Source organism: Triturus cristatus, chromosome 7 (assembly GCF_964204655.1).
Source record: "Triturus cristatus chromosome 7, aTriCri1.1, whole genome shotgun sequence".
Taxonomy (NCBI): Eukaryota; Metazoa; Chordata; class Amphibia; order Caudata; family Salamandridae; genus Triturus; species Triturus cristatus.
In genome coordinates, this window is record NC_140590.1 from 568,005,862 (window position 1) to 568,032,119 (window position 26,258).

Below are 26,258 nucleotides of genomic sequence, written 5' to 3' on the forward strand. Positions count from 1 at the left end.
TAAAGAAGAACTGCGCAGTGCGATAGTCAAATACTTCACAGTCAACCAGGGTTCGGTAGCTAGTCAAAGCTCCTGATGGGAAGCCTTCAAGACAACACTGAGAGTAAGATGTATAGGCACCCAAGTTGAGGTATTAAGAGGCATCAGGACCCAATTAACTAAGGCCGAGGATACCCTGTGCTCCTTAGAGAGGGAATACAAAGGACAGCCCGCAGGGGATATATTAGCGTCAATTAGAGAAAATATAACAAACTTCGAGATGCGCCTGGACCGAGAGTTGAGGTTCTTATCAAAACGCCATGTTGCCAGAGCATATGGGGAGGGAGGGTGCCCTGGGCACAGCCTCGCACAATAGTTGCAATTGCAGGCAAGTACAGATCCAATCATTCATCTGGTAGATGAGGACGTTAAAGGGTAATACTTTAACTCAGATATCCGTAAATTATTCAGGGACTTCTATGCTAAACTATACGGACCCAGAATTACGGCCTCAGCAGCTGAACTAACCTGCTATCTGGATGATGTGGCTTTAGCGTGGCTGTCGCTGGGAGAGAGAGAATAATTGATGCAGCCATTGACAGTGGAGGATGTGAAAACTGCAATCCACGCCTTGTCGAATGGTAAAGCGCCTGGCGTGGATGGATTTACTGGAGAATTTTATAAAGAGTACTCTGAACTACTGAACTACTAGCCCCACACCTACCTGCAGCAGACGAGGAGGCACATGCATGTGGTATATTGCCATTGTTGCTGAGGGAGGCACTGATAATCACACTGTTAAAGCCTGACAAAGCACCAGAGAGGTGTGTGTCTTATAGACCACTCTCTCTGATAAACATAGATGCAAAAATACTAGGTAAGGTGATAGCAATGCGCTTACAGCAGTTGCTAACACATCTGGTGTTACTGGACCAATCCGGTTTTATAAGTGCCCAGTCAACCACACATAACCTATGAACCATATTTGCACTACTACATCAGTTAGAACCCACCTTGCAAGCGGAGGCGGTGTTACTAGATGCTGCCAAGGAATGTCATTCGATAGCATGGCAATATATGTTCACAGTGCTCGCTCGCATGGGAATGCCAGATGTTTTTAAAATGGATTAGACTCCTATATGAATGCCCAGAGGCATGTGTACGAGTTAACTGCCAAACTTCGGACTCCTTCAGAGTCTACAGAGGGACGAGGCAGGGTTGCCCTCTGTCCCCTCTCCTGTTTACACTCACTATGGAGCTGCTAGCTTGCATAATCAGACAGAAGCATGCGGCTGCAGCTCTAAGCTTCCAATTGCGCCCATTGATTATTTCATTATACGCAGATGATATGGCGCTATACATAAGAAACCCAGTTACCCACCTGGCCCCATTAGTCCGTGAATATATAAAGTTTGATTACTATTCTGGACTGTGCATTAATTGGGCAAAATCGACGATACTTCCACTCACAATGGTGACACAGCCATGTGTGGTGAACTTCCTGTTGGAATGGGTGATTGACCCTGTTAAATACCTGGAGGTGTGGGTGCACAGGGATCCCGAGGTAGTGGCCTGAGAAAACTATGGTAGGGCAATGTCCTGATTAGAAGACGAGATAGCCCAATTACCAATGTCCCGCTGGTGTTGACTGAGGCCTTTATTAAACAGCTGCGGTCACAATTAATAGCATTGACATGGTCAGGCAAAAAATCGAGAATAGGATGAGAGGTGATGGTACAACCATATGCTGATGGAGGATTCAGTGCTCCGGACTTAAAGTTATATTACTTGTGCGTGCAGGCTCACTTTGCACACTTCTGGTATATGCCCCATGACAGTATACCACATGGGGCAGTGGAACATGATGACATTGCCTCAATACCTCTGAGAGCTCTCCTTCCCCACAAACGAACATCCCTCCCCAAACTGAAATCTACACAGTACATACTACATTGATGGCTTAGAGGGCACTAACTAAAAGAGCTGGGAAAGCAGTGCTATATGCCCCAGGGCTGCCCTTACTACACCACCCGGACATGGCAGTGACGCAGAAAGACAAATCATTGCAGATGCTACGGGAGGTGGGCTTGAACATTATAGGGGATTTATATATTAGCGGAGCGTTCATAACACTAACGGAGGCTGCGACAAAAACAATAAATTCCCCACTATTCCCATTTCTATATCATAGACTTAGAGCAGCAGTGAGGGCACACAACCCACATTTCCCTGGGGAACCCCCCACTCTTATGACACTACAGACCTTATTATCTAGCAAGACCAGACAACACCTTGTAACGAAACTATATAATGCGGGACAAAAAGATGAGAATCTGGGTGGGGGGGGAATCGCTTGCGAAGTGGAATGCACTGCTTGATCAGCCTTTGGGAGAGGAAGAATGGAGGGGTTGTTGTGCACAGCTGAACATGTTAATGTCATACTGTAACTTAAGGATCACACAGTTTAAATATATGCATCAAATCTAGCACTGCAGTTGTATAAATATGGTTTAAAAAGTGACTCAAATTTTTCCCATTGTGGGGCGGAGGGGACTGATTTTATACACCTTGCATGGTGCTGCCCAAAGGTGAAACATTTCAAGATTCAGGTCACAGATGTATTAACGAAGTGATGGGGATGTGCGGGCATGTACGCCAGAGGTTTGTCTACTGAGGTTATTGGGTGAGTTTAAATCACTCAACAAGAAATTGTTGCTAGTGTGTTTGTTGGTGGCAAAACATAGAGTGGGACTACACTGGGGGACTAAAACTAGCCCCACGAAGTCTGCATGGTTAGTAGATATAGCATATTGTAAATCACAACTGGAATTATATGCTGAGGAACAACCATTGACATCGGAACCGAAGGACTACTGGGGACCATTGATGGCATACCTGCAATCAAACACAGGGAATGGATGATAGGCGAGATATGATGTATACAGACACTATTATAGCAAATATGTAGCGTACTGTTCCACTATCACACGAGATATGTGTCTAGAGCCATTATCAGGCTGCATACCTCTTGGCTTATACCTGTTTATATAGCTTGCTGAAAAGCAATGTCTTTGATAATTTCTTTTTCAATTCAGTCAGGAGGGAACTCCTTTCTCATCCTCTGGCCAAAGAACCAGAAAGTTTGTAATCCCAAACTGGTATGATATTGTTTATCAACAATTTATAAAACAAGACAAAAACAGCTCTACCACTACTTAACATTACTTAATATACATGCTGAATCATCTCTATCCACTACTCATACAGAACTCTCCCCAAATGAGTTAAATCACAGGAAAGCAATTGGTTAGGCAGAGTTTGGGATTGGTTGATCAATGGCAGAATATATAAAGTTAACAATAAGCTCAAATATGAGATTATTTAATACTTTGATAGAAAATATGTAGTTCAATCTCATGCACTTTTAAACCTGATATTGCAAATTCCAGAGAGACAGTCAGCTATCTGTAGAAATAGTGTGCACTTCAACCTGTAATTGGTCCCTGGGCCTGCTTTATACGGTCCCAAAACAGTATGACAGCTCACTACTTGAACAAATATTTTAAAAGGGTATAGTATAGTAAAACCCTTTACTAGTGAAAATGACATCCTACAGCCTTTCCATTCACAATCTCTGTACCCCAGCAAGATTGTTGTTTAATTCACTTTACTTTTCTTTTTCTGCCTGCAAAGTGAGAGGAGTTTGTAAACACCAATCCCCATGTTAAATAATAAGCAGCAATTTGTCAGAAGATGTAGCGCAGCAAATGTTTACTTCGATCACTCATGCCGATTACAAGGCAGTATATCATTGGTTAATAGCTGCCTTTACAAAAGTAAAATGCAGCCATGTGGTTTTCACCATACTTTGGCTGTGTTCTGTATTAGGGCCGTAGATATAGTTAGTAGTAGGTCTTATTGTTGTTCCCTACCTATTTCCACTTTAATAAAGAGGTAGCAGGTAGGGAAATGTATTCATATTTTTGTATAGATTTGTAAAAAGGTTTACGGAATACCATGCTAGTACCTATAAAGTACTGTAGTAGTTACAAGAAAAGTAAAAAATATGTAAAAAATAAAACATTCACTGTAGTACACTATATTTGTGAACTATAGTATTTGTTAGGAAAGAACATGGTGCCTGGGGGTCCCGTGAGGCTCGAGAGAGAGAGGGTGAAGAAGTCCCGCTGGAGGTGCGGCGACTTTTATTTTTATTTGACTCTTTGCGCCCGTTGGTCCCGAGAGGCTCGTGGGAGGTTTAAGAAGTCCCGCTGGAGGTGTGGCGATTGATATTTTTTATATTTGTTTCAGAACTTCAGAGTCTCTGCAAGACTGGTGCTAGATTTAATATGCCAGGGACTACATTTCTCTTACAGGGATCATCTTGCACAAGCTACCTTGGAAGCAGTGTCTCATTGTTAAATCACTGTCTCTAAGGTCCTCACTAAGAATCAAAATGGCCGAACCAGCTAGTTCGATCTATTGAAGTGAAATTAGGTCGAAATGGCCACCTCTGGGGACATCTGACACACCAATTTTCTAATAATGGCCACCATGAGTGGGCCCCTTTCCAAAGCACTCCTTCTCCCCTTGTTGGGGAGGGATCCAACATTTATAACATGGAGTCTCAGAGACTCCTCAGAGAGAGTCCACAGTGACAAGGGAGTCTCACACAGGGAAGGCCTGGCTTTTTACCCCATTACCACTGACAGTACAGCACCGGCCGGCTCGTTCGATGGAACTTTTTGGACTATGTCCCCCTAGGCGGAATCTATAACCTTTTTGTATGTACTGCGGTGCCCGAGCAACCTTTGGCTGATGACCGGTAGAGCTGTCCCACACTGCTATAGAGGATTTTGGCTCTGGTTCACCCCTCGGCCGTCACCTACCCAGCCGGATGTCTGACACTGTTTTCCCTCATCTCCTGTTGTGCCTCTTATACCCTCCCCCTCCTCTTCCCTCCATTATTCTCCCCTACCTCCCCTCTTCCTTCCCTCTCTCCCCTAGTCTTCTATCCCCTTGCCTATTGTTTCCTCATGTTTATGCTATGCTTTTGTACTCATGTAATTCCTGTAACTAAGCTCCAGAAACTGATGTAACTTTGTAACCATGTTCCTCATGTAAAGCGCTGTGATACCTCCGGGTCTAGCCAGCGCTATATAAAACTCAATAAATAAATATAGTGTAGTACTGTGTAATTATTATTTTTTTTTTTTTTTACAAATGACAGTTGATAATAGTAAGTAGGTAGTTCCGCGGTACTTTGTAAATTTGGAGAAAACACTGTAGTACACTGTATTGGTAAAATATAGTGTAGTACAGTCTATATTTAAAAAACAATTTAACATTTTTTATGTACCGCTGTACTTCTTAGGTGTACCGCAGTACTCCGTTAGCTATTTTAGAAATATATAGAAACATATAAATATAAAACCTACAACTAAGCTTTATCTAAGACCCTAACCCAGAACACAGTGAGGGAAAAACAACATAACTGCCTTTTACTTCAGTAAGAGCAGTCCTTTCCCAAACATATACCGCCTTGTCATCAGCATGTACTGTAAAATACAGCCATTTTTTCATGTATGTTTCATGAATTTGTGTGGCATTTTGTTGATGCAGTTATCACTAAGTTTAAATCCCTTATACAATTAAAATACTTGACCTACTTACCTGAACTACTGAAAAGTATCATCTGCACATCATACTCTATTATCCTGCCAAATGTCATGAAATTCTGACTGGCTATTTGGCCGCTATGCCCGGGTGCAAAGTCTATGGAAAATGTATTAGAGGAAAAATGTGTTTTCACAGCAAAACCTTGCAGCATTCACCAATGTAGAAAAAGCAGTACATCTGCAAAGTTTTGTGGAAAGTTATCAAACAGTTGCAAAATTATTAACAGTCAAAAATCCAAGGAATTCCTATCTCTGAGATGTGGTAATCCAAACTCTAAACTACAGAGTGGCTACTCACTACTCTGCAAAATATATATAAATATATGTGTGTGTTCCTAAAGTTACTTAATGGCATGAGTTATAGCTTCTTCAGATATGTATACCTATAACTGCTGAATTTCTATGGTTTTGTGTGGGTGAAACAGGTTCCTATCTTTAACATCCCTGTAACCTTTGGTTTTTTCAGTGAATTTAATGTTTTTTTTAAATGATAAGTAATATATAATTACTTTATGTTAAAACAACCACTGCCTTTGGCTGTGTGCAGTGGGGGTTGGCCTCAGGGCCTGGCATGCTGCCAACCACCCGCATGCACCCAATCTAACCCCACACTGCCCATAGCCTTCAGCCATACGCGGATGAGGTATGATGTGTAAGGTTTTTTGTTTTTTACATTGGGCCTAGGATCCCCGTGGCCCCCGCATGTACCTGTAGACCTCCTGAGGGTACCCATGGGATCGACGGGTATCCTCAGATCCCTTATTTGGGCTCAAAAACATTTTGGCCCAATTTCTCCATGTGTCTTATGGGGTCAGGATACTTGTATCCTGAACCCTTTTATGTTTTCGCTGTTTATTTTTCCCTCCTACCAGGCCAAGCAACAAACAAACTGACACTCACAACTTTCCTTTCAGGTTAGGGCCAGCCAATCAGAGACTTGCTTTGTGCCCAGATCTGCCGATCTTCCTCGGATAGATCCACGAAGGATCCACGTCCCTAAATATCTCTAAATATTTTACCCTTACTAACGCCAAAACTAGCGAACAGATTTACATCAAATTACAAAAAGCACTCTTTCTGAACCATGAGGTAGCTATCTGTCAAATTTGGTATAATTCCATTTAGTGATTCGGGCTGTAGTCGTGTCTAAAATCTCTATGGGAAATTGCTTGGGAAATGCACATTTTTTGACCATCTCTTTTTCATGGCCCCCGTTTCGAGGAAACACTGCGAGCACCGTGGCAGCTTGTGATGAAGGAGCTGTGCTCTGAAACGCGTTAGGCAAGGAACGACTTCCAAATGTTAAATGCTGGTTGCTTTTAATAATGTGCGGTAGAGTGTGTTTTTAAAATAGGGGCAAATTGATGAACATGAATTTTACGGCAGCCCAGCCATGAGAACTGCACCACCCCAAGAGTTCAAATGGGGGCAAAGAGATCCTGAAAATTCGGAGCTTAAAAGTGGAACAGCAGAAAAGCTGAATTTCTGTACGTTCATGAGTTGGAGGCCCACTGGAGGGTAATGTACAATTGCTTCTTGCGTGATTCTGTGCAGAAATGACTTGAGAAATAATGGGAATGAGAGGCACTACATATCCCAGCATGTAACACCCTTCAACTCACCTGTTTAGACCCACTGAAGGGTAATTGAAGTAATTAAATGAAGAGAAAAATGCCTCTCAGAAACACTGCGAGCACCGTGGCTGCCTGTGATCAAGGAGCTGTGATCCCAAACGCGTTAGACAAGTGTAGACTTTCAAAAGTTAAATGCCGGTTGCTTTCAATAATCTGCTGTGGAGTGCGTTTTTAAAATGGGGGCATGTTGATGAACACAGACATTATCTATCTATCTATCTATCTATCTATCTATCTATCTATCTATCTATCTATCTATCTATCTATCTATCTATCTATCTATCTATCTATCTATCTATCTATATATATATTCACTTAAAAAACCATAGGTTTCACACATGTTATAGTTAGCTGTACATTTCACTCGTAAAAAAACAATGAAATTCCACGTTATAGTTAGATCAGGTAACTATAACTTGCGCGCCCACAATAAACTGCTGATGACGTCACATAGTACATCACTCATGACATGGTCAGTGACATCACTCATGACATCAATGATGACATCTGAAATTACACATTGTGGATTGCGGTCGCGCAAGTTATAGTTACCTGATCTAACTATAACGTGGAATTTCATTGGTTTTTTACGAGTGAAATGTACAGCTAACTATAACATGTGTGAAACCTATGGTTTTTTAAGTGAATTTGCAAGGTTTTGTAAATGATAATTCCTAACTATAACGTGTGTGAAACCTATGGTTTTTTCAGTGAATTTGTACGGTTTTTTAAATGCTAAGTTATGTATTTTTTTTTTATTTTTTTTTCTGGTTTTTCACTATGCGCACACCCTGCGCGCACGGTGCGCTTCGCGCGCCGTGCGCGCGCTGTGGGCGCACGGTGCGCTTTGCGCACTGAGCGCCCACGTTGCGCAGTCCATGCCGTGCGCCCCTCGCCTTTTTTTACGCAGTAACATTTGTTTTTTTCTCCCTTGTGGGTCCTTTAATTTATTTAATAAATGTGATTGTTACTTCTTTATTTTTTTATTTTTTTTGCCGTGCGCGTACGGTAAGCTTACTGTACGCGTACCCCGCGATTTTTTTTTAAAATTATTAAATGTATTTTTCGTTGCCCCCGTTTCACGTTCCCCAACCTTTGTTTCTCATTGCGAGAGACTGAAAATGGCGGCCGACACTTCCTGATTTCGACCGATTCGAATGTTTACAGTCATGTAACCACCAATCAGAATTGAGCTCGCGCACTGCACCGTACGCGTACGGTAAGCTTACGGTAAGCGCACGAAGCGCGCTTACAGATATATATATTGATTTAAATGCTATTTTCTCAGGACCTACTGAACAGATTTACACCAGACCTACAAAAGGCACATCCTTGACCTGAGGACTACCTCTCTGCCAAATTTCAAGTAATTCTGTTCAGCCGTTCGGGCTGTAGCTGTGTCTAAAGGTTAATATCAAAAAGGGGAAACAGTTCCTCTCTATGGGCCTGGGTAGAGAGTTACAATGACTTACTACACTATTACAAATGGTATCTAGGGGGATCTGCAAATCCAGATCGTAATGCCCTCACACACCTGTTAGGGTGTCATGCTTCATCATTGGGCGCTCCTCGTCGGACCGGCGCTGCAATGTCCGACGGGCCTGGTGGCATCTTTATCGGAGATCTTTTGATCTGTGAACGACGTATGGTGAGTGCGGTGTGTGGGGCTATAGGTGAAACATTGTTTGGTGAAGGTGTAGATTGTGATTATTAAAAAAGGCCCCTAACCTTTTTGGTTCACTTTATTAAATGTTCAAGGATGGGACTTTGTTAAAAACAGTGAGGCTACGTGTGATAATTAAAGGTATTCAAGTAGCCATTGGTGGACTAAGTCAGGTCAACATGTTTCGTGTCAAGTGCTTCAAAGTAAAGCAACACTTCTTCAGGACCAGAATGACATGACCGCTAGGTTAACAGTCATGGGAGGTGAGCTCCCTTTCTGAGAGATAGAATCCTCAATTTGGGGTTCTCATAAAGGCATTCTTCCTGTGTAGATAAGGCCAAAGGAGAAAAGAAAGGGATATGGATACCATCAGAATTCATGAGTGTGACCTATTCAGCTGAGACAGAAGACAGTATATCATCCAGACAAAAGACAGTATATCATCCAGACTGGGCCAAACAAGGCCGGTATCTATTAATAACAAGGGGATAATAAAAGAACTGACGCTAAGAGAACATTTAAAAAAACATGGCATGAAAGAGTTCACAGCATGATATCACTCAAGTGACGCAAATGCAGTGGGACCAAACAATTAGGGGAGGTAACGTTGTCAAGGGGAAGGAATTAATCTTACCTCCTCAAGGTAGGAAGTGGAGCCTCAGAGATGAGGGAAGACGACCCGACCAATTGAGCGGGTGTACTATATGACAGGGAGTAAAGGAGACATCAAGCCTACAACATGACACTGTCAGCGTAGAAATTGCCAAATAAAACATACATGTATATACTGATACAGAAAGGAAAACTGTTAGAAGGTTCGATTCTAGTATGTATCAACATTAAACATTGAACAAAAATTATTTGAACAAAAACTTTATCAACAAGTGCTCCCATCAGGACATACTGATGTGTCGATTCTAGAGGGTTATATTGGAGATCACGTGCGTGATTGCAATACTTGTTCACCACAGGACAAGTAAAGGCATCCCACATACCCATTGTGCCACGTTCGTGCAAGCGGGAGCGTGAGTGGGAAGACCGGTGCGGAGGTATCTCAAGGTCCAGTGAGGGAGGGGTGAGTGTAATGCGGGTCCCGCTGGGGATCGACTGTGCGTGTCGTACCGGCGGGGTGAGATTACTAACCATCCTGGTGATATAGATTGTCAACGTATTCGAAATGCGAGAGGAGGGTGGGCGTGATACCGGGGGAGTAATAGCAGACTCGCCGGGGACGGGCTAAAAGTAAAGGCACCGGTGTGCCGTGCCAGGAAAATAGTGAAGGTCTGGTTGTGCTCGTAATATCCGGAGCCCGTAAATTATGGGAACAGTGGATCTTGACGGACTTACGTGATAAAGGCAAGCAGAATGCACCGGCAGATGTAAGGTCTCAGGATATGAGGCCGTGAACGTAAAGAGAAATAGCGGGCCGGCATGCTGCGGCTTAGGCTGCATGCAACTCATGTCTCGGGGAGTGAAAGTGCGTGGGGGAGTAAGACTTACCCTGAAAAAGACGTGGGCTCGTCTTAGAACCTACTCGTCTCCATCTCACCTTGGTGTTACCGTAGGCGGTAGGATCCAGGTTATGAAGTTTCAACCGGCGATCTAAATCTCGTGAGATTAGGCCGCCATTTTGTCACAAGACGAGATGCCTGACCCTGAGTGAAATCTAAGGTTGCAGAGTTTATTAACAAGCGAAAACTACTGCTAAAGGGCAGTTGGAGCAACATATTCTTTTGTGCATAGGGGTCCTAATGTAAACATGGTAAATAGTTTGTAGACATCAAAGGTCTCATCCCCATGGTCGTGTGGATTAAAAATTATGATTAGAGCAGATGTTCAAATGCAAATCGTCATGAAAAATGAATTCACCGTTTTGCTGTGGTATTAACTTCTGTCCAAGGGATATCGTCGTTAAGACCTTGTTTGTGTGTAGAAAGGCGGAAAATCCACCTTTGTTCAGTTTCGAAGAGTTTGTGACTGGACCAAGCAGGGTTATTTTCAAGTACTGTCCAGTGTAATTCGTTCGTTCCATGTTGGTTGGCAATGAAGTGGGTACTCATCTTTGTGGTGGTTCTCCCGCATCGTATATTACTCCGATGCTCCATGATCCTTGTTTTTACTGGACGTGTGGTCATGCCTATGTAACGAAGGTTGCACGGGCACGTGATCATGTAGACACAGTTCCTAGAGTTGCAATTCGTGTGGTTTTTTTGGGTCCAAACTTTGCCTGCCTCTAGGGTGAGTTCTTTTGTTGCCTTAGTCAGGTTACATACTCCGCAGTCTCCACATGGGTAGTGGCCCCTAACTGGAGTAGAACTCCAAAGTGTACCTTGAGCTGTTGTTTTAGTGATTTTTGGGCGTGTGTGTACCAGGATGTCTCTGAGGTTACTTGTACGTTTATTAGCAAACCTTGGTCTCGGTAAAGATAAAGTACCTGTGGTCAGAATCTTCCAGTTTTTCGTGATGATTCTTTGTATTTTATTGGATTCTGGTGTGTAAGTGGTAACACAGGTTATGATGTCATCCGTCTCCTTCATTCTTGGTTCTAACAATGCCTCTCGGTTATTGTTGAGAGCTCTTTTGTTAGATTTGTTGATGATGGTGGTGGGATAGTTGCGTGCCTTCAGATGGTTACTTAGGATGGAGGCCTCCTTTTTATAGTCACTGGTCTTATCACAGTTCCTGCGGAGGCGTAGGAACTGGCCAAAGGGGAGGTTATCCCTGAGGGTCTTTGGGTGGTGACTTTCATACTGTAACAGACTATTCCGGTCCGTTGGTTTTCTGTAAGTGTGGGTCGATAGGGTGCCATTGTGTAATGTGATTGTCAAGTCCAGGAAATGTATTTCGGTTGGAGAAACGGATCTGGTGAATTTCAAAAAGGGGTCCAAAGAATTCACCCAAGTGAAAAAGTTGTCACAAGTTTCTAGATCCCCTTTCCACATGATCAGGATGTCGTCAATATAGCGCCTCCAAAGAATGATGTTGTTGGAATAGGTGTTGGTCTTTTCAACATTGAGGCGTTCAAATTCTGCGACGTAGAGGCATGCCAGGCTCGGCGCAAAGGTGCTGCCCATAGAAGTTCCTTGGGTCTGGTGGAAATATTGGTCTTTGAATATGAAGTAGTTCTCACACATGGCGATGGTGGCACATTCCATTATAAAGGAGACAGGGGTGTGTGATGTCCACTCTTCTTTCAGAAGGAGCTCTTCGATAACCCTCAGTGTCTCCATTTGGGGAATATTCGTGTAGAGAGCTTCTACATCCAGTGTCATCATGAGATCGATCTCTCCACTCATGGTAGTATCCGCCAATAGATTGAGGACGTCCCTGCTGTCTTTCAGATATGAGGGTATCCGTTGGACCAATGGACGAAGGAAATGGTCACAAAATTTGCTGAGGGGTTCCAGTAGTGATCCTATGCCCGAGACTATAGGGCGACCGGGGGGTGGATTAACTCCCTTATGAATTTTGGGTAAGGTGTAGAAGGCAGGAGTTCTGGGTTGAGTGTTCACCAGAAATTGTGCTTCATTCCTGGTAATCCAGCCTTGTGTTTCGGCTGATTCTACGATGGACTTAATCTTGGTCATCAGCCTTCCTGTCGGATCTCCATCAATCTTAGTATAGTACTTGACTTGGGAGAGTTGTCGTAGGCATTCCTGATCGTAATCTGGTGTGTCCATGATGACGATCGCACCTCCCTTATCTGCTGCTTTGATGGTAATGGTAGAATCTTCGTTAAGGGCTTTCACTGCTGTCCTCTCGACTATTGAAAGGTTATTAAACTGTGTCGTAGTTTTCGCTTGTTAATAAACTCTGCAACCTTAGATTTCACTCAGGGTCAGGCATCTCGTCTTGTGACAAAATGGCGGCCTAATCTCACGAGATTTAGATCGCCGGTTGAAACTTCATAACCTGGATCCTACCGCCTACGGTAACACCAAGGTGAGATGGAGACGAGTAGGTTCTAAGACGAGCCCACGTCTTTTTCAGGGTAAGTCTTACTCCCCCACGCACTTTCACTCCCCGAGACATGAGTTGCATGCAGCCTAAGCCGCAGCATGCCGGCCCGCTATTTCTCTTTACGTTCACGGCCTCATATCCTGAGACCTTACATCTGCCGGTGCATTCTGCTTGCCTTTATCACGTAAGTCCGTCAAGATCCACTGTTCCCATAATTTACGGGCTCCGGATATTACGAGCACAACCAGACCTTCACTATTTTCCTGGCACGGCACACCGGTGCCTTTACTTTTAGCCCGTCCCCGGCGAGTCTGCTATTACTCCCCCGGTATCACGCCCACCCCCCTCTCGCATTTCGAATACGTTGACAATCTATATCACCAGGATGGTTAGTAATCTCACCCCGCCGGTACGACACGCACAGTCGATCCCCAGCGGGACCCGCATTACACTCACCCCTCCCTCACTGGACCTTGAGATACCTCCGCACCGGTCTTCCCACTCACGCTCCCGCTTGCACGAACGTGGCACAATGGGTATGTGGGATGCCTTTACTTGTCCTGTGGTGAACAAGTATTGCAATCACGCACGTGATCTCCAATATAACCCTCTAGAATCGACACATCAGTATGTCCTGATGGGAGCACTTGTTGATAAAGTTTTTGTTCAAATAATTTTTGTTCAATGTTTAATGTTGATACATACTAGAATCGAACCTTCTAACAGTTTTCCTTTCTGTATCAGTATATACATGTATGTTTTATTTGGCAATTTCTACGCTGGCAGTGTCATGTTGTAGGCTTGATGTCTCCTTTACTCCCTGTCATATAGTACACCCGCTCAATTGGTCGGGTCGTCTTCCCTCATCTCTGAGGCTCCACTTCCTACCTTGAGGAGGTAAGATTAATTCCTTCCCCTTGACAACGTTACCTCCCCTAATTGTTTGGTCCCACTGCATTTGCGTCACTTGAGTGATATCATGCTGTGAACTCTTTCATGCCATGTTTTTTTAAATGTTCTCTTAGCGTCAGTTCTTTTATTATCCCCTTGTTATTAATAGATACCGGCCTTGTTTGGCCCAGTCTGGATGATATACTGTCTTTTGTCTGGATGATATACTGTCTTCTGTCTCAGCTGAATAGGTCACACTCATGAATTCTGATGGTATCCATATCCCTTTCTTTTCTCCTTTGGCCTTATCTACACAGGAAGAATGCCTTTATGAGAACCCCAAATTGAGGATTCTATCTCTCAGAAAGGGAGCTCACCTCCCATGACTGTTAACCTAGCGGTCATGTCATTCTGGTCCTGAAGAAGTGTCGCTTTACTTTGAAGCACTTGACACGAAACATGTTGACCTGACTTAGTCCACCAATGGCTACTTGAATACCTTTAATTATCACACGTAGCCTCACTGTTTTTAACAAAGTCCCATCCTTGAACATTTAATAAAGTGAACCAAAAAGGTTAGGGGCATTTTTTAATAATCACAATCTACACCTTCACCAAACAATGTTTCACCTATAGCCCCACACACCGCACTCACCATACGGCGTTCACAGATCAAAAGATCTCCGATAAAGATGCCACCAGGCCCGTCGGACATTGCAGCGCCGGTCCAACGAGGAGCGCCCAATGATGAAGCATGACACCCTAACAGGTGTGTGAGGGCATTACGATCTGGATTTGCAGATCCCCCTAGATACCATTTGTAATAGTGTAGTAAGTCATTGTAACTCTCTACCCAGGCCCATAGAGAGGAACTGTTTCCCCTTTTTGATATTAATCTACTTGCCTTGGAGCATGGAAACAGGACCTCGATAAATAACTAGCTCTGATGTCCCCCCTTTGATTATACGCTGTGTCTAAAGGTCCTATGGAAAAATGCATGGGGAAAACGCGTTTTGGGACCCCCCTTTTTTCTCAGCACCCGCTTGACGAATCCCCCCGAGACTTTCAGGGTAGGAGCGGAGCGTAGCGCCCCATTAGTTTTGAAAATTTCGCGAGGATTCGTCGACCGGCGCCAAAGTTATTCCAAATAGAATGTTGCGGATTTCCTATGGAAACACGGTCCTAACTATAACTATCTACTGGCGACCGCCAGTAGATAATATATATATATTATATATATTATCACTGGTAAATTAGCGATTGGATACTTCTTCTGTTGTTACCAACGATGTTTTACTCTTGTCTATGTCTATGACTGCAAACGTAAAGTGATTCCCCCCATGTGACCTACCCTTTCACTTTAAATTTGTTACCTCACGAACTATTTGCTGTCATGTGATCAAGGCTCCACGGAGCCGAAACGTTATGGCCGTCGCTCTGGGCAAATAAAGAAACCAGCACAAATTCCAGGCTCGTGTACTCTTTCCTGTAGCAGTTGAAGGATCTTCAAGGCTGTTGGAAGTAGTCTTTCTGATATATTGGATCGCTAATCAGTTTCACGCGATCTTGACACGGAGCCCCCGCCATTCAAAGGTTGGCGCCAAGCAGTGAAACTGTTATCTGGTTCTCACCGGATGTACTTGCCTCTGGAAGGAGGAGTTGGCGCCTGACCCCCCTGGGATACCTCGACTTACGTATCTGTGGACACAGGTAGCGTTGAACTGCGAACAAGGTGATTCTACTGAAGCCGTGATCGGACGACACGGCAAGAGAAGAACCGGTGATTTCATCGTGTAATTCTATTTAGGTATCGGGGGTTTGCGAGTTCGTTGTGCAGCAGTGGGAGGTTGTTGATGAAAGGTTGACCCATCTTTACAGCCCCCACGAGCTAACTAATTGAGCCCTGATTTGAGCATGACGGCAGACAGCGTTCGTGAACGGGAGGCTGCGGCACTATCAATGTTTTCTGACAGCCTGCCCGTGCCTGCTGCTACTAGTAACGATCCCATCACGGATGGTTCTACACAGGGAAATGCTTTAAAGGATAAATTCAAAATTTTGGAGAAAAAGCTCAAAAACGAACAGAGCAAGTGGTGGGAGTCGAAATCGCTACAAAGCTACATCGATGTTAATCGCATCCCCCGCGGGCTGCGTATCCTCACGGCACCCAGCTACGAAAGCCCTAATCCCGAGCTCATGCGTGAATGGGCTGAAACGAACTTGGAATCGTCCCGTAAAATGGTCCTAATATTGATTAAATATGCTGATATCGACAGGGCTACGCTGCTCAAAGAAATTGATACTCTCAATGAGGAATTGGATACATTTGAGGACTCAGAGGAGAAAGCTAAACTAAGGAAAGAGATGACAGATAGGCTCAAGAAAGAAGAGAAAATAATCATGGACAGAAAAGCGTATAAGTTCCAACGCGACCGCAATGACTACCAACTGGGCCAAATCTTCACCTTTTCAAAAAGATACGATGCTTTGCGAGTTTCTAAGCTCAAAGCGGCCCCCACCAGCCGGGGCCCGAACAAAGGAACTGCCTCCAATGACACAACACAATCGGATCTCAGCTCAATGGGTGGTAGCGACTCCGAATCGGAGTTACGTGATAACCTGGCAGCGGGAACAATACCAAGACCTTCTCCAGCACAAGAAATGAATTTTTTATGCGAGGAGAGGAGGCAAACCCTACGACCAAGACCGGCAATGACGAACCCGGCCGGAAGCATTCAAACTTCAAATCCCGGCAGAGGCAGAGGGCAAGGAAGAAACGCCGCAAATCCGAACAGGAGAAGAGGAAGGGGGTATTGGACAAAGAACCAATAACGAGTGAGAATGCCAACACCATCATTAATCTGACATCCCTTGAGCTCACGGTTGAAGACAAGAGAATACTTGCACTCGGCTTATCCTTTGCCCCTCAAAACAACTTTGATTATGCCTCTGTACGGTGCGATGTGTACAAAGCTGTTCGGAAGCTCAAACTCAAAAAATCATATGCGATGCGCAGCAATAAACGTAACCCTCCCGACCCTGACAACGACAATGCTCTGCAGGAGGCAATTCAGGATCTTTGGGACACGGAAGGAACAGGAATCAGTGCGGACTGCACAGATGGCTCCAGCTCCAGGGGGCCTACTACGCCCTTTAGACCGAAATCTACATACACCCCTATCATGCCCCATGATGCCATCGACATCTTCTATGATAATGTAACAACGGAGATTAAAGCCCTGCATACCAAAATTCAATCTAGGAAGCCACGCTATAGCCGACAATCTCGGCTATACAGTCAACTCATCAGCAAACTTAAAAGTAACAAAAAGATTATCATCCGCCAGAGCGACAAAGGTGGCAATATCGTTCTACTAACCAAGGAACTCTACGACCACGAAGCCTCCATCCAGCTCAATGACAGGAACTGTTACACTCGTACCACGGCGGTGGCCATCCAGATTGCCAACAATGAATTCCGGGACAAATTGGCCAACTGGAGGGGGCACAAGCTCATTACGGAAGCGGAATTTAACTTCCTGAAAAGAGACAACCCTGTAATTCCCACGCTGTATTTTATCCCTAAGATTCACAAGGACCCTGTCAAACCACCTGGCAGACCTATAATCTCAGCACGTGGGGGTATGTATGAGAAAACATCGCAATACATTGACTACTTTTTACAGGACTTTGTCAGATCATTGGACTCATACATACAGGACACTGGGGATTTCCTGCAAAAGATCAATGGAGTCCAATGGAGGGATGGCTATTGGATGTTGGCTTTAGACGTAACATCTCTTTACACCAGCATTAGCCATAAAGATGGCATACAGGCCACCAAGTATTTTCTCTCACGCAAACCCACCCATTTTGTAAGCCATAATGCGATGTTAACCGAGATGCTTGAGCTCTGCCTCCTCAACAACAACTTTATGTTTAATGGCTTACTATATCGACAATTGATGGGCGTAGCAATGGGGGCTAGTTTTTCCCCCAGCTACGCCTGCCTCCACATGGGGTACTGGGAGGAAACTACCCTTTGCCAGGACTATGCACAGTGCCTCGCTGACAATGTCGTCCTATGGCTAAGATTCATCGATGACCTTTTTGTTATTTGGAAAGGGTCACTGGAGGAGGCACTTGGGTTTATTGAAAGTATAAATGTGAACAATCTTAACCTACATTTTACTGCCACATGTAGCCAAACACAAGTCACTTTTCTAGACACCGAGGTGTACACCCATGCGGGCAAGCTAGAAACTAGGCTACACCGTAAACCCACAGCAGGCAATACAACCCTTCATGCCACGAGTGCACATCCACCCCACCTCATAAACAGTATACCCTATGGGGAGATGGTACGACTGAGGAGAATCTGCAGCAATGATAGGGATCTCCAGATAGCCCAGGAGCACAGTAAACTCAGGTTTAGGGCGAGGGGTTACTCGGCTAGTACCATTGAAAGTGCCATAGTCCGATCCAATGCTTTGAATCGTGAAGATCTACTAAGACCCATCAGCGGAGTAACTAGCAACGCATTGGTGCCCTCTAATCCTGAGGAGCCCAGTAAGAACTCCTGTCACAATTTTAGGATCATCATGGGCTATAGCAAACAACAGACTGATTTGCGTAAAATCATTAACAAAAACTGGCCCATAGTACGTAGTGACCCTGTACTGGGTTCTTTACTACCGCGTCAGGCTTCTATTACACATAGCCGAGCCCCCACTATGAGACAAGCACTGGTCAACACTAATCCTGAAACGGTTGACAAAACGTCCTGGCTACAGCTCAGCAGTGGTTTTTATAAATGCAAAACCTGCAAAGCCTGTTCTCATGGAATAAACACTAAAACCTATATTGATCCTTTTAGCATGAGGCAGCTCAGGATCAATAAATTGTTGACCTGCAAGACAGAATTTTCTGTATATGTCCTCACTTGTCCATGCAACCTGAAATACATAGGCAGCACGAAGCTAGCGGTACACAAACGTATTTTACAACACTTGCGTGCTATTACCAATCAGGACAACACCTATCCCGTGGCGCGCCATTTCAGGGAAACACATAATAGTGACAATAGGGGCCTAAGCTACTATGTAATTGATTGTATTGAACCTAGTAGAAGGGGTGGGGATCGAGAGTCGAACCTCCGTAAATTGGAAACAAGATACATTCTACAATTGAACACCAAGGTCCCCACAGGTCTTAACATGACAGAGGACATGCATACATGCTTGGGTTGATTTTACACTTCTTTTACTGTTTTTTAATGGGAAACCTGTATTATCTGATGTGTTCCTAGCCATTTTTTACGGATTTTTAGTCATTTGTCACATTCCTATTTAATATGTTTTTTAGGTTATTTATGTAGTATTTTACTATTTATTGTTGACACAATGCACTTTATCCCATGTAAAATTTAGGAGATTTGCACATCCGGTTGCCATTATAGAATGTAATGTTCCCCAGCCTGTGATCCATTACTGCACCCACTATTGCTCATATGCTGTCTGTTTGACCATGATAATTCAATCACACAGGTACTATTATGAAACCTTCTCCGGTCCCATCTAATAGTATGATCTCTATATGTACTAGTCCAGCTCTCCCAACTGGGAGTCTACTGTATCCATGTATTTACCTTTAATGCCACCGATTCCACCTAAGTGGTATTCACCTATCTAATTACCCCTATCCCTGTGCAACTTCTGGATGGGAACTACATATATTATAAATTTTTCCAATTACCTTGGGTATGCAATATCCCTTAAACTAAGAATCCAGGCACTTGAGATAAACATGTTTATCCACATGTTTTTTTATATTTACTTCATCAATTTAGTCATTTTTATAGTATTTTCTTTCTCACATTATTCACTTTTTTAATAAGAGGGGTTCATGGGACAACTTGAATTAACCACAATCAGCAATGTTTTTATGCCTAAAATGTTTTTAATATATATTTATATATTTATTTACATGTATTTAGCAGTTTTATGGCATTACGGTCTGACTAGCATGTTTGTAATTCATCTGTTTGGTATTTTGGTAATCATGAGCAACTGGTTATTTTTATTTCCAGGTCTCACAATAGACAATTGCTCCTATCCTTTCCGAATCTTTAAGCATTCAAGCCGACATTTTAAATCATTACTTGCGTGTTGAGCTATTTATTATTTTACTTGTTGAGCTATTATCACTGGTAAATTAGCGATTGGATACTTCTTCTGTTGTTACCAACGATGTTTTACTCTTGTCTATGTCTATGACTGCAAACGTAAAGTGATTCCCCCCATGTGACCTACCCTTTCACTTTAAATTTGTTACCTCACGAACTATTTGCTGTCATGTGATCAAGGCTCCACGGAGCCGAAACGTTATGGCCGTCGCTCTGGGCAAATAAAGAAACCAGCACAAATTCCAGGCTCGTGTACTCTTTCCTGTAGCAGTTGAAGGATCTTCAAGGCTGTTGGAAGTAGTCTTTCTGATATATATATATATATATATATATATATATATATATATATATATATATATATATATATATATATATATATATATATATATATATTACACCAGTCCCGCTTTTGCCATTAAAAACGGGTCAGACACATGCTGGAGGTGCTCTGCAGTAAGTTTCAATGCCACCATTACCACTTTAAAAACAAACGCGTTGTCCTCATATAACAGCTCCTGGCAGACGCGTTTCGGCGGATGCCTTTATCAATGCCGGTTTTCAGCTGGATAGTCCAAAAGTGAGGATTTTGGCGGGGTGATGTTTTAAATGTCTGAATGGAGGAATCTCATTGGCTGACTGGTGTACCTATCGAGAGAGGACAGAGAAAGTTCCCAAAAGTCAGTACTTTTCCTCTCCCAATATGTCAATCAAAGTTCCTCTCAATACGCCCAGTGCGACGATCTCGCCAAAAGGAACAAACAGATCCAAAATTGCGAGCGCGGTATAATAACCCGCCCGTGCATACAATTGTGCCCTGACTTAGTCAGCCTTTGTTCTGCTCGTTCCTTTAACTGGCGTGGTCGATGGCGGACTTCGTCACTGCTGAGCAACTCTATCAGCAGACCAGCTGCTGCTCTTTCCCCAGTGCCTACACCACAATCCAGGCTGGGGGGGCGCCGCGCTGTGCAGTCCGTGCACTCAAACCACAAAGTTTGTCGGCAATGTGCGGAGCTCCAGATCAAGAGGCGTGCCTGAATGCGGAGCCGACCTCCGCCTTATGTACAACACCAGTCTCGCTTTTGCCATTAAAAACGGGTCAGACACATGCTGGAGGTGCTCTGCAGTAAGTTTTAATGCCACCATTAACACTTTAAAAACAAACGCGTTGTCCTCATATAACAGCTCCTGGCAGACGCGTTTCGGCGGATGCCTTTATCAATGCCGGTTTTCAGCTGGATAGTCCAAAAGTGAGGATTTTGGCGGGGTGATGTTTTAAATGTCTGTATGGAGGAATCTCATTGGCTGACTGGTGTACCTATCGAGAGAGGACAGAGAAAGTTCCCAAAAGTCAGTACTTTTCCTCTCCCAATATGTCAATCAAAGTTCCTCTCAATACGCCCAGTGCGACGATCTCGCCAAAAGGAACAAACAGATCCAAAATTGCGAGCGTGGTATAATAACCCGCCCGTGCATACAATTATATATATAAATAATAATAATCCACATTTTTAAAGCGCGAACAATCACCCGTAAGGGTCTCTAGGCGTTGGGGGCCGTCAGGAAAATTAAGGAAGCTATTGCCCAGAGTCACATGGTGCTGGGCTAATCTGTCGCAGGCGATCGAACCGTGATCTCCAGATTCCGGAGTCAGTTGCCCTGGCCGCGGCGCCACACCTCTTCCCAGATCTATATATAGATAGATAGATATAGATATATATTTTTAACTATATATAGATGTATGTGTACGTGTATATTTGAAAGAAACATTATAGTTATGTTTTATAATAATTTAAAGGGTAATGTTTAAAAAAAATACATTTTTTTACCAGTTATAAATGACTTAGCTAACTATAACTTGCACCCCAATGCACTGCTTATGACCTCACATATTACATCACTCATGACATGTTAAATGTAATGCTTGAAGACATCACTCATGACATCTCAAATTGCATCATTGATGATGACACCAGGATCTACATTGGACAACTATCATAAACACACACCTACTTAAATGACACACACCACCATAGTCTTCACCTGCAACTCCAAACACCACATTTCACATTGATTAATAATGTCTATGCATCTTCCAAAGCTTGTCTTGCACCATATACTAATATCGATAACTCCCAGAACCAACGATAGATCTCTCCCCAAGATCATACACCATCAGAAGCATCTCCTGTAGCTTCAGACTATTCCCAGTCCCCTCTGAACTACACATTTCCCTGAAAGAACAAATAAAAAAGGGTTACCTGACTCCACTGCTAAGAAAATGTAGGAAAAAAGAAGACCACACAGCCTCGACTACTCGCTCAATATTACACGGTGCCAGGGGGGGCGAAACCATAATCAATGATCATCAGAGACAGTTTGTGGGCATTAATGGAAATTGAACCTATTGCGAGGCGGGTAAAACAGAAGAAAACGTGATAAAATTGCTCTCCTGTAACATCGCAGGAGCAAAACACATCTTAAACCACAAAAGAAAGACAGCTGCCTGGGACCAATATGACATCATAGCGCTGCAGGAAACGTGGTCAATGGAGCCAATTGATGTACCAGGAAGATTATGCTTCCATGAAAGCGTGACGCGCACCCAGCGCTACGGTCGCGCAAGGGGGGGTTTATCTATTTACGTATCTACTGCATTAAAGATAAACGCCTCGCATATGCCTACATCAACAATGGACATGCAAATTATTAAGCTGGAGAGTACAATAAAATGTGTGGCAAGAACAATGGTCTTAATCAACATATACGCCCACCCGAAAAAACTGCAAAAAAAAGAACTATTCAAACGTTTCGTTAACGTGATAACTTCCATCCGCCTTGACCACCCAAGTTGGGAGATTATGGCTACGGGTGACTTTAACTCCAATCTTCTACATCAATCGGAGGAAGAGGATAACATCTCAGTGGCAAACGAAATGTGGAACGTTGAATCCCAGGAGGTCATTCCGCCCTCGAAGAGAGACAAACTGGGCAAGCAATTGGTGTGGGACCTGGAACGACTCGCTTTACGGGTAATAAATGGAAGATGCACGCATGATAAACCCCCAGCTGCCACATACATAGATCACAATACAAATACTCGATCCTGGATTAGACATTAGTAACTCTGCCCCTGCTGAGTTTAGTCAAAAAATTTCAAATAATTAGCTCTCTGGACAGCGATCACTCAATGCAACACATTGAGATGAAACTAAGTTCCCCTAGGTATGCAAATGCTCCAGCCATACCAGGCCAACTCTCAACAATCAATTTGAAGCGGTTAAAGTGGACAAGCATCACACTACCTCAAATAGCGCAGGACGCTAAGAAACTATTACAAACAGTCACGGCAGAGAAGGGTCTATGTTCAAAAACTTGGGCAAATTTCCTGGAAATACTACCAAGATCCAGCAGCAAGGCTAAGAGGCAGAGCAGTCCTACGACCAAAACCAAACTCTCGATTACCACACTAGCTATGAAGAAACACCTTCAAAAGCTCACAAGACGGATACAAGGTTCAAGGACAAATCAAAGCATTTGGTAAGAAGTTCGGTTGATAAGGAAGCAATTTAAAAAGCTAGTATGGATGGAAAAAATGAATAAGATCAATGACTTCTGGGCTAAATTGGTGTATAATACAAAAAAAGCAGACTCCAAGACGTTCTGGGCGCAAGTCAATTCCATCAATAGACCAGCACAACCCATAAGTATGACATGCATCCCTGAAAATGATTGGGCCCAGCATATAGTCGACACATTCTCGGTAAAGCCGGTGAAGCATCAGGTCACGATGGCTACAACAGTATCCGGATCTCCTAGAAACATGGCACAGGAAAGCAAGCTTGTTCTCAGCCGCAATGGCATGCCCGATTGCCTGGATCAATCAATGTGGTCAGCTGACGATCGACGAATATCATCAATAATTAAGAAAGGCAAGCAAGAGAGCGCACCAGGGCCAAATGGCATCCCGCAGGCGATCTATAAAGAAGACCCCAAGTTCTGGGCATGCAAATTCAACCTTCTGTTCCGGACAATCAGCAACCCAGGTCGGGTCCCGGAAAGTTGGAGGGGTGCTATCATTAACCCCATCTATAAAGGCGGAGACCGCAAAAATCCATCAAACTACCGCTTAATTGCCCTGATCGATGCAGAGGCAAAATACTATGCTTCCTTGGTTCTAGCTGATTTAGCACAATGGTCGGATACGAACAACAAGATCCCGTTAAATCAGACAGGGTTCCGTCGCGGAACTGGAACAATGGCTAATGCAACCATCGGGAACTATATACCTGTTTCGTCGATTTTAAGGCGGCCTTCGATCGTGTTAATAGGAACTTACTATGGGCCAAATTAAAGCAGCAGGGTCTACCGGAGTCAATCCTAATGCCGATCATCGATCTGTATAGTAACACCTGGATGCAGGTAAAAATCAACAATTGGCAAAGGCTAACAAGGAAGATCCACACCTTTGACGGATTAAATCAAGGCTGTGTGTTGGCTCCCCAACTTGTTTATGGCCGACCTAACAGTAAGCCTTGACCTGATCAATGCACATCCCCCCCGGATGGGCACGCTTCGTATAACACACCTATCCTACGCCGACGATGTGGTCCTGCTAAGCCAGGCAAGAATAGGCCTGCAACGCCTTCTACAGGAGCTGACCCGCTACACAAAACTGAACATGCTAGAAATAAATAGCAGAAAAACAAAAACAATGGTCATAACCCGACGCAACAAACCATCACCAACCTTCCTAATAGATAATGTCAAACTGGAAGCGGTTGGAAGTTACAAGTACCTCGGGATACTGTTGGACAAGCGCCTTAATTTCCAGGCACAATTCACCAGCATGGAAAAGAAGGGCATGGCCCTAATGCACGCTTTCATGAGTTTAGCAACTGTCAAAGAATCTTTATTCGGTGATTAAAAAACACCATAAAAGCACACTCATATTTACATGTTAAAAAGTCATTAAACATTTCAGGGTTCTTTGTACAGTGAATTAACAAAACATAAATACAACAATATAGCCGTATTTAACACTTAAAAGTTAAAGTAAAAACATTTCAGTCTTCTCCTCTAGTAAGCCTTAAACGAAGTGCTACCTTGATAAAGTTCATAATACTACACAGTGTTTGGGGTTCCTCAGCTTTCTGTAAGAATACAAGTGCCTCCCTAGCGTGGACCAAATTAGCATTTTTCAAAATATTTAGCAACTGAACTCAAAGGTCCTCTGGTTTCGCCTCTACTAACAATAATGAAAGCTAAACTAATTCCAACGATAGCTTACGGGAGCGTACTGCATCATGGCAAGAGTGCACAACTTTTGGACAAAGTGCAAATGAAAATCTATAAACATGTCCTCGCGCTACCAAGTAACGCATCACCGGCCCAAATAAGACTGGAACTCGGCCTGAAATCCCAAGTGCTGTTGAGGAAATATGAGACCATAAAATTCTGGTACGACGTCTGGATGAACCAAGAGATTATGCTCTATCGAGTTATGTGGGAAACCATCACCAAAAATCCAAATTCAAATCATGCTAAGTATCTTAAAATGTCTATAGAATCAACAAATCTGGCTGACCTCTGTGAATCTAAGCTCCCAGTACCTTCATTCAAACAGTTGGTCAGGAAGGCAGCCATTAGACACTCATTGTTGGACGACAAAATAGCTTTTAGCCGCCGGTCACATGCTTGGATGACACTCCATTCTTACAAAAAACTTGTGCCGGCGCTATTCTTGGACCTCGCATTTTCGCCTTTTATTAAATGCAAATTCTTTAATATAAGGTTGGGCAACCTGACAACTAATGCCGATCAGCCAAAGTGGAAGTCCCAAGAAAGTGAAGGGTGCTGGTTATGTGGCGCAGCAAGACAAGATTTTATCCACCTGATTTGTATATGCCCGGCTCCTATACAGGAACGTCGTAATTGGTTGAATACCAAGTTCAAGGAGTATGGAACACGTACATGTCGGTCCGCTGTCATACAAACCTTGTGTACAGTAGACCCACAATTCATTTGTAGGGCAATCAAATTCATTGAACTTTTTGAGAAAAAGCAAAAATTATTAGCAAACTGATGAACTTGGAATATGTTATTTCTTACGGTTGCAAGTCATCCGTTCTCATCTTCATTTTTTACCTTTTATCATGTTTACAGTAGTGTAAATTCTTTGTGTCTTAGTATATTGTCGTATTTATATTTTGTAATGGTTTTTATTAACTATACAATAAAGCATTTACATATTACACACAGTCATGTACATT

The 26,258-nt window shown here is 43.4% G+C and overlaps 1 protein-coding gene across 2 annotated transcripts in view; it reads right to left on the bottom strand.

Moving 5' to 3' along the window:
* Positions 1-26,258, bottom strand: part of LOC146810138 (polycystin-1-like) — a 545,091-nt gene that overhangs the window by 162,881 nt on the left and 355,952 nt on the right. The gene's annotated exons all lie outside the window — the stretch shown is intronic.